Below are 10,999 nucleotides of genomic sequence, written 5' to 3' on the forward strand. Positions count from 1 at the left end.
TGCTCTTGTCATCTGATAAGTTTAATTAATGTGCAGGCTAGATTCACTTATAATACTTCGTCATTAAAACACAATTAAGATTTATGAAATCATAGCCACAAATTAACGTCGTAGTAATTAATAAAACTAGCTCACAAATTCTTAATTTGGTGTGAATTAATTATTAATTCATAGGTAGCAGTTCTCACTATGTAAATTTTGCACCGTTGAAACGTTATAAGATAAAACTTAATTAAATATCGATACTCACCGTCTGGTTGCTCCACGTTGCTCGAGTAGTCCACGTCGTCCATCTTTAATTAGTGTTGATTCAGTACAGTAGGTGGCGCTGTCACCAAAATACTAGGGTCCTAAAGCTGCGGTCACAGAATTGCGGTCCTGTAACTGCAGCCTCCGGTTGTGCAGGAATACCCTTCTCGGGTGTCCTCTAACAAGGAGGCTAAATGGCTTCAGCCACTAGCGTCTGTTGCTAGTGCTTCTCTTGAGATTGGGGAGGTTTACCCATAGACAGTAAAACCTGCACAGCACTACTCGCTGGCCTCCGTTACACTTAGCGGTTTTGGAAAATGACTAAGTTCCACTTTATGCCGTCTTTTTTTTTCTTTAAAGGTGTACAAGGTTTACTTGATGTGCTTACGCGCCGATAGCTAAGTTAACAACACAGAGATATTTTAAGAAGTTTTACTCACCGCCTGCGGTTCCAACACACGATCGTGACCCTTTTCCGTTGGGACTGCATTATCCTTAAGAAATAAACGATGTGCAAATCCGTCGTCAAACTGGGCCTTGTTTGTAAAACAAGCATCTTCGAAATGCAGGGAACAAACAAAAACACTTGCACAACTCCGTTGATGCTCTGTAAAAATAAATTCCATCCACTGGTCCCTTGATGTTTTTTTTTTTTTTCTGGTAATCTGTGCAGGGTTGTCTTGCCCTCGCAACCAAAAACACACTTCTTTTGTGACATTTCGGTCTTTCGCTCTGATCAGCGAACGTCTGTTGTGCTCTCAGTGCTCTGCTATAAGGGAGCGCGCGCTCTTCCGGCAGAAGAGCGCGCACTTAGGACCCATATAAGGAAATTCTGCTCCATCTAATGTCACACAGAGCCATACTCGAAAAAAACTTTCCGAAACTTGTGACAAACCGGAAGAGGTTTTTTTGGAACAAAAATACTCCTTCAAACGTATAACTTAATTTTTGAAACTTTGTCCATGTTTAGCATGGGAATCCAACTCTTTAACAGTGTAAAAAACTCAGTATGCATGAAATAGCATTTCACCCCCCCCCCCCTTTACAAAATCTTGAAATACAGTGTCTAAAATGGAAATTGAAAAAAAATAAAACATCTTGTAAAATTTTTCATAATAGTAATAATAAACTGTAACTGGAAGAAAAAGCTGATTTGAGAGCGCTGGGAGTGGACTGAGGCTGGCTTGAATTGGTGGTGGCTGGTGTAGGTTGGTTCAGGCCGGGTTAAGCTGGTGGAGGTTGACGTGTCGTAGAGTGACATGGGAAGTAATTACTGACGAGACTCTGGCGAGGCCTCGGGCGGGAAACTGTGAACCTGTCGACTGCCTCGCTCACCGAGGAGCACTGGATGTGCCCTGCAGCTAACGTCTGTCTGTCTGTCTCACACACACACACACACACACACACACACACACACACACACACACACTGGGTTCTTCTGCAGTTCAGCACATCATTCTCATGTTTCTCGACTTCTCAAAGAACTCCTCACTCAAATCTACAGCTGGAAGATCACTCCACACTTCCTCTCAAAGATTGTTTGTGTAGACTATTGACTGTTAAACACTTACACACTGAAAAAAAAGGGTAAGAAAACCACTGTCAATCAGAAATCGCTAGTACATTTCACAAACAGGACATGGCAAGAAATACATTAAATAAAAAAATTTAAGTATTTTACCATAAAACATATTTCAGTAATCTTTCTTTTAATTACAGCTTCAAATAAATATATATGAAACTAAATCAAAATGTAAATATAGACAACATTTTTTTTTATTTTATTTTACTTTCATTGTGTGTTTTCGTCATTTTGTCATAGAAGTTTTACTATAGTTCTTCTATATTTTTTATTTTAGTTTCATTGGCTGCAGAAATGGCCAGTGCTGTCTGTGAGCTCTCTCTCCTCCCTGCTTTCGTGTGTTTCCGTCCCGTCCCGGGCTCATTTAGCACTGATGGAGAGGTGTAAGAGCCTGCGGTCCAGCGCTCCATCAGGACAGAGATGTCTATTTCAGGAGATAATGTCTGAATGTTTCCAGCACTCTCTGTCCGTCTGTGAAGATGAAATATGTGTGTCTGCACTGCCTGGACATCAACTGAACACATTAATGATTCATCAAATTGAAATGTAATTAATCAAATTAATCATTGATCACTGGTGTCTTTTATATTGTCTTTTATTTCTGTTTCATTTACAAAAGTATAAATTCATTGAAATTATAGTGAAAACATACTCCAACCTATTGGACCTGTCTAATAATAATATTAATAATAATTGTGCATAATTCAAGATTTAATTATATTTAAATAATTAATACTTTATCAACTTTTTATGTAATGCTTAAAACGAATAATAATAATTAATTAAACTTAATTTAGTGTAATTAACTACAACTGGTGTCTTATATTTCATTTCTCTTGTATTAATAATAATAAGCTATTCAAATTGTTAAAAAAAAAATTCTGACCTACAAGACTTAATAATAATAATAATAATATCAATAAATTAATTATAAATAATACATTTAATTTAAAATAATAATCCGTAGTTAAAATTAGTAATTGCATTAATAATTAATCAAACTGTATTATTAATTCAGTGTTATTGATAGAATTAATTAAAGGTCATTGGTGTCTTGTCTTTCAAATGAGTAAAATCACTCTCATATGTATTGAACTTGTATAATAATTAGAATTTAAACATATTAATATTATCGTCATCTATATATGTATTTAAATTATTATTTGAAGGGTACATTGCTAAAGTGAATGTGTTCAAATGCACAATTTTACACCAATTTTTCTCAATAACCCAACAATATCTTGTATAAACCCTAAGCTGAGTTATTTTATTAGGTTAAGGTCAAATCACACATAAATGGTTTGGGACAGAAGCGTCTGCTAAATGCATGAATGTTAATGAGCTTTTTAAATGTGGTTTTGTCGTCCCTCTAAACACACTCAGAGTAACTCCAGCGGCGTTGTGTCTCGGTGGATGTGTGAGAAACAGACAAGTGATCACAGACACTAATTACAGACGTGTTACAAGTGTGCTCAAGTGTCTCTCATCTATTAATGCTATTAATTAACTGTCTCAAATGTCTTCATTTCAGATCTGCTCATGAACCCTCTATTGTATTTCTGTCTAGATGTCTGTTTGCATTCCCCATCATCAATGCCAGTTTCTCAGCTGGCACATCTTTTATATTTGTTTATTTTTATTTGTATTTATTTTATTTTTATAATGATTCATTATAATTTATTTATAATCATCATCATGATAAAAAATAACTTTTATTTGTTAATAATAATTATTATTATTATATTAAATAATCGATAGGTGATGACAAAAAAAATACATTGCATTATGATAACACTTTACCATAGACATGTCTTATTTATTTATTTTATTTTATTTATTTTTTTAATTTCGTTTGAGTTATTTTAGTGCTTCAATTTAAAGCACTGTAAACAAAAATGAGAAACATTGTATAACGTTAAAATAAAATAAAGTAACAAATGAAATAAGTTTTTATGAGGCCTCATCAGCAACTTCAAAGAGGGCCACAAAAAATGGCTTTAAATGATTGCAAATAAACTAAAATAGGCTAAAACAAGCAGAAATCTAAATGTAAACTTTACAGGCAGACGTTATATTTCTTATTATGTTCCCTAAACAACTAACACTGTTATTTCCTAGGTCTTGGGAAACTTGATATATATAGGAATAATAATAAAAAAATGTTTATCTAGAAATTAATTAAGTCTTAGGTTGTACGAAAGCACTGCAACAATAAAAAACACAATGCGAGTCCAGATGCTGCCTTACATTTTTAATCAGAAACAAACTGGTGCCAAAGTTTACCACACATTTACACGCACTCAGAATTCAATTACAGAAAAACTCTGAAAACTATCAAAAGTCAATTACAAAAGACAGAAATGAAGACAACTTAACGTAACACAAATGAAGACGCTGTTATAAACACATCTGCCTGTCAGAAGCAGCAACAACAAAGCACATACACTCCCAGGAAAACAGATACAAAAGCTGTCACTGTGGCTTTTCAATAGCTATAATGTAACATTTAGGCACTAATATGGACACTTTAGATACCAATTAAGTCTATAAGATTTTAATATGCATCCTTTAGGGATAAAATAAGGTACAAAAATTGTACAATTTGAAAAGATACTTCCACAGTCACAGCTTTTGTACCTTTTTGTCTGAGAGGATCAGAGACTGGGAATGAGAGACTCACAGAGAGACAGAGAGGGAACAGTGAGATCTCTGATAAAGACTGATCTGAGGTCAGACGTGTCGAGCGAGCAGGTTCAGACAGGAGTGAACTAGAGATAACAGCAAATAAATGATCAACTGTGTGTGTGTTACTAGATGTTCTATTCAGCAGTAGCAATGCATCACATATGTGTGTGTGTGTGTGTGTGTGTGTGTGTGCCTACACTACATTAAAAGTTGAAACAATTAAGAATTTATTTTCTGTGTTTTTGAAAGAAAGAAGTCTCTTCTGCTTATAAAAACTGCATTTATTTAATAAAAAAATAACAATTTAAAATACCAATTTTTATATGAATATAATGTGAAAATGTATTTATTTATGTGATGCAAATCAGAATTTTCAGCATTATAAATATAATTTGTTTCTTGAGCCGCAAATCAGCATATTAGACTTTTTTTTTTTTTTTTTGAAGGATCATGTGACACTGAAGACTGGAGCAATGATGCTGAATTTTCAGCTTTGATCACAGGAATAAATAACATTTTACAATATAGTCACATAGAAAACAGTTCTTTTAAATTGTAATAATCTTTCACAGTTTGTATTGCATTCCGAATAAATAAATGCAGCCTCTGAGCATAAGACACTTATTTATTCCTTAACTATTCCAGAATTTTCCGGAAAGCGAATCCTGATGGAAACACTATTGTGTGACCTCACTGAAAGTGATCTGAACTATAAACCAGGAGAATCTGTGGATGCACACGCACACACACGTCCAAAACCCCTCTGCCCTTCAGCGGATTGGGGTGAGGAACAGTCTCAGCGTTTTATGAATTTTCATGACCAGCGAGTGGCGAGGCTCATTTGGGGCGTCTGTGATTGACAGACGCGGGACTAGAGCATATTGAGCTTGATTGCGGGCAGGAAAACCTTTCAGCGGATGAATATTCATCAGCACCTGTCGGAACAATACTTGGAGCAGAGCAGGAGATGTTCCCTGTGAGCTGTGAGAGTCACATCGGAGGAATGATTTCAGACCAAGTCAAGTGCTGATTTCTCTCTGTTAGCTTTGAGAACTCATATGTGCCAAAGCATATTTCCACCATGTAAGAAGAAAAAGTGCTTTGGTATGTTATAATTGTGAGATAAGTTATGACAAGTCAATTATGAGATAAAGTCAAAACTGATTTTAAAAGCTGAAATTATAACATACTGAGTCATTATAATGAGATCAAGTCAAAAATTATGACCAGACTCAATTATAACATAAGTTGAAATTGAATTTCAACGTTGAAATTATGCCATACTAAGTCATAATTATGAAATAAAGTCAAAATTACAGCATAAGCGTCAAATTAGATGAAAAAAAGTGATATACAGTCATAATTTTGAGATTAAAGTCTAAATTATTACATAAAAAAGTGCTTTGGTAAATCACTATTACGAGATAAAAGTCTAAATTGTTCTTTAAAAAATCATTATGAAGTCAAAATGATGAGATAAGATCAAAATTACAGCATAAAAAGTAAATAATGAGATAATAAGAAATTGACTTAAATTCAAATTACAACATGCTGAATCATAATGAGAAAGTCAAAAATAGTGCATAAAAATTCAAGTCAAAATCACCTTTCAAAAGATGAAATTATGACACTAAAACATAATTATAAGATAAAGTCAAAATTATGATAAAAAAATAAAATATGTCCTGTTCAAATTGACTTTAAAAACTTGAAATTATGACAATAATAGCATAATAACAATAAAGACAATATAATGACAATTATGACAAAATTATGAAAAAGTCACGATTATGAGATAAAATGTCGAAATTGACTTTAAGTCAAATGACATACTAAGTTTGAGATTAAAAGGAGTTTCCAACATGTGAATACAGAAACAGAATCTAAAACTTGAAGAAAAAAAAATACATATATCAAATACCAAAAGGATTCCATAAGGCCTTGCATATCAAACCATGTGATGGTGTGTTCATTTACATCAGTGTCTATTAAAATAATGAGCTGAAAGCTGAAAGGTCACATGGTCATCATGGAAAGTCACATGCATCCAAAGGTCATCTTTTTAAACATGAGATTCTGACAGACAGACACTAGTGAGGGCATATAAAAACACTAAGCTGTCAGAACACCAATCAAGTAAACAACAAACTAAAATGTGTTTCATTTACAGTTTGTTTTGACCAAAAGAAGCTGCAAACTGACTAGACTTTATGCTGATCGGCTACACTGATGGATGCTGATAGACTGCCAATGCATTTCTCTCTCACACATGCGTAGCTTCATTATGTGTGGACTGTGAGTCATGTAATCCAAGCTGTCAGGAATAATGCTGTGTTTTCAGAGCAGGTGAGTTAACAGTGATCTTTTCTCTCTTCAGGAGCCATCTGAAGTGAACGGCAGAGTCATACGTGCTTCACACGCATGTTACGCTGATCACAGCCGTATGAACACATGCGGTGAGAAATGCAAAATATATAAGTTTTCTGATTTTAATTTAAAAAAATATACTGCATTGGATAATTTGAAGTAACTGTAAAAGTGTTATTTTTAAATATTGTATACAATAATAATAAAAAAAAACTATAATGATCAACAACGAGATAATTAAATTACAACCTCAAATTATGGGCTATATAATGATTTGTTTGCAAAATTAATAAACTAAGCTACTTGTAAATGACGTCTTAAGTTCTTCTCACATCACTCATGTTTTGCTTTTTAATCTACTAATATTAACCGGGCTGTATGAAGTTAGCATCATCTCAGTTTCCATAACAACAACTACAACACCTGCTCCACATCTGTCATTAAAACAGCATTATTACTAGTCAAGTGAGCACTACAAGAGTTTCCACAGGCAGATGATGCTTGCCAATTTGCATGCTATGAAAAATAAGTTCAAGGCTACAACTAACAAACACAAACACACGAATTGAGATAAGTCTGAGAGGCTGGGTAGATCTATAGCTGTGAGTTCAGTCGATTCACATATGGGTCTGGACTCAAAACTGAAAAGAGATAATTAAGAGATTACCTGCTCAGTTACTAGTTTAGTGCCTCATCGACAAATGATGGCCCAGGTGTTGTACTCGCTCTCTTGTGCACCTGACACCTATTGTCCGATTGACCTCCAATCACAGTACCTACCGCAAAAATGTTTATACAAAACGTCCTGAAGTAGGATTGCCAGCTTCAGTGTTTGAATTAGCATATAACTATTTATGATATATACGATATATATGAGCTTTAAATTGAAGAAGTTGTCAGACTGAAGCAAGCCGATCTCAGTTAGGAGACATTTGTTCGCGAAATGCACTGTACTAGATCATGCTGCATTTGTGTTTGTTTTTGCACGCAGAAACGCAGAATTTTTTTTTCTCTTACCACTGTTTTGCTGTCCCTGTTAGAAAAAGAAAACAGTTTTGAAGCTGGGATGCTGGGTCCTTTGCTGGTCCTTTGCTGGTTTATGATGGTCCTTTGCTGGTTGATGCTGGTCCTTTGCTGGTTGATGCTGGTCCTTTGCTGGTGGATGCTGGTCCTTTGCTGGTTTATGATGGTCCTTTGCTGGTTGATGCTGGTCCTTTGCTGGTTTATGATGGTCCTTTGCTGGTTGATGCTGGTCCTTTGCTGGTTGATGCTGGTCCTTTGCTGGTTGATGCTGGTCCTTTGCTGGTTTAAGATGGTCCTTTGCTGGTTTATGCTGGTCATTTGCTGGTTTATGCTGGTCCTTTGCTGGTGGATGCTGGTCCTTTGCTGGTTGATGCTGGTCCTTTGCTGGTTTATGATGGTCCTTTGCTGGTTGATGCTGGTCCTTTGCTGGTTGATGCTGGTCCTTTGCTGGTTTAAGATGGTCCTTTGCTGGTTTATGCTGGTCATTTGCTGGTTTATGATGGTCTTTTGCTGGTTGATGCTGGTCCTTTGCTGGTTGATGCTGGTCCTTTGCTGGTTTATGATGGTCCTTTGCTGGTGGATGCTGGTCCTTTGCTGGTTTATGATGGTCTTTTGCTGGTTGATGCTGGTCCTTTGCTGGTGGATGCTGGTCCTTTGCTGGTTTATGATGGTCCTTTGCTGGTGGATGCTGGTCCTTTGCTGGTTTATGATGGTCCTTTGCTGGTTGATGCTGGTCCTTTGCTGGTTGATGCTGGTCCTTTGCTGGTTGATGCTGGTCCTTTGCTGGTTTAAGATGGTCCTTTGCTGGTTTATGCTGGTCATTTGCTGGTTTATGCTGGTCCTTTGCTGGTGGATGCTGGTCCTTTGCTGGTTGATGCTGGTCCTTTGCTGGTTTATGATGGTCCTTTGCTGGTTGATGCTGGTCCTTTGCTGGTTGATGCTGGTCCTTTGCTGGTTTAAGATGGTCCTTTGCTGGTTTATGCTGGTCATTTGCTGGTTTATGATGGTCTTTTGCTGGTTGATGCTGGTCCTTTGCTGGTTGATGCTGGTCCTTTGCTGGTTGATGCTGGTCCTTTGCTGGTTTAAGATGGTCCTTTGCTGGTTTATGCTGGTCATTTGCTGGTTTATGCTGGTCCTTTGCTGGTTGATGCTGGTCCTTTGCTGGTTTATGTTGATCCTTTGCTGGTTGATGCTGGTCCTTTGCTGGTTTAAGCTGGTCATTAGCTGGTCATGTGCTGGTCCTAAACTGGTCTCACCAACTTAAGACCAGCACATGACCAGCTAATGACCGGCATAAACCAGTAAAGGACCAGCATAAATAAACCTTGAAATTACCATCATAAACCAGCAAAGAATCATCTTAAACCAGCAGCCCAGCTTCAAAACATACCTACCCAGCATATGCTGTTTTTTCAACAGGGGTGTAGTGGTCTTTTCATCATCACCACAAACTCACAACTCTTATGTGATTATATGCATGTAAGAGATCTTCTTAAGTTGGGGCAAGCGAGTTAAATTTTCAGACACCCCTAGGAACAGAACATAATATCATGCAGTATTGCTTCATTAAATGAGAATTCAACTATAACATGTACAAATTTATTTATTTGTCAGTTGTTCGTGTAAATAGTAGCCTTTTTATGGTTTGTTTTTGGTTAGCCAGGAAAGTTTTCTTAAGGTTCCCATAAAATTAGTTTTTGGGTTTGTTGAACGTTATTCTAACATTCCCCTAACATTCCCAAATGTTATTCTAACTTTAGTTTTTGGTTCCCAAAAAATAACCAAACAGGAACCAAAAAGTAACGTTAGGTGAACGTTCTGTGTTTGCTGGGCTAGGAAAGCAATATGGATTTAAAAATAATTTTTTAATGGAGAAATTAATTCAGCTTGGATTTGGCATGAATGAAGGCCAATCTTTGTTACTAAACTGACAAATAAACATAAACCCGCCCAAAGTTATATCGGCGGCATTTTCTCTCACACTGCAGTGAAACTTTGCTTTTAAAAGCCACATGAAACGCTGCAATTTTTCAAAGCTAACCCATCTCAGAGTGACCAGTGCTGGAGGATATATCAGCTAGTCGTTCCTCCAGCTAATGAAGTGATAACGGAGTGCTGCGTTTAATGAATGGTGCCCTGTGTGCTGATGGGGGGCGTTCGAGCCCTTGATCACAAGCAGCGCGCTTGTTTTTTCTCCCAGCGGGCGTCATGGCAACCTGCCGATGAATAAAGGTGCCCTCTCTGATTGAGAGAGAGAGACAGAGGTGATGTCGTTATTGTTTCCACTGTGAGGCCATCATTTGAAATCATTAGTGACGGGGTCAGCGCTGACAGACCCCGTGCTCGGTTCACCTTGAGTGGGAGAGAGCGAGTGGGACCCTGGTGACCAGGAAGGGCGGACGGCGGGGGCAAATGGATTTTTCACCACCTCAATCTCCCATCTCTCTTTCTGTATTCCGCTCAGTGGGCGCCCGGGGGGCTGTAACCCTGAGAATCAGCATTAGGAGCTCCAAAGTCACCATTAATATAAAGCACTGGGGCGTATCCTAACCCCGACACCGTGCCAGCCTCTAGGGTTTCCTGCGGGACGGGGGGAAAAAAGGCAGCTTTGCTGAAATCCCTCAGACAAACTTTTAAAAAGTGACCCCTGCTCAAAGTCAGTCTGTCAGCTGGATGTTTCTCAAGTGTGACATGCCGGAGCTTGAAAAGACATGTCTCCTCCTTTATTTTCTGCAAGTTTAAATGCTAAGTTGCTAAGTTTTGTGTTTTGAGTTCATTTTGGTCTTTCATAACATGTCCTCCTTCAGACCAGTTAGAAAAAAACATCCTAAATACATGTTTAAGTGTTTATTTTACACTTTATCCATGTGCATACAGAACCTTTGATTAAAATAAATGTCTTTAAAGATGTTTTCTCAAAATGCGCCAGTAATTAGATTAGGTACTTATTTGCATATGTAGAAGCAACAAGTCTTACTGTGCTTAATTAAGTAGAGAATTATGGTGAAATCTATTAGTTTCCATATTCAGTGGTGCTATCTTGCCTTAAGATGTCTAACAGCCTCTAATATATATATTTTAAAAATTCTGTTA

The sequence above is a fragment of the Carassius gibelio genome, chromosome B3 (assembly GCF_023724105.1).
Source record: "Carassius gibelio isolate Cgi1373 ecotype wild population from Czech Republic chromosome B3, carGib1.2-hapl.c, whole genome shotgun sequence".
Classification (NCBI taxonomy): Eukaryota; Metazoa; Chordata; class Actinopteri; order Cypriniformes; family Cyprinidae; genus Carassius; species Carassius gibelio.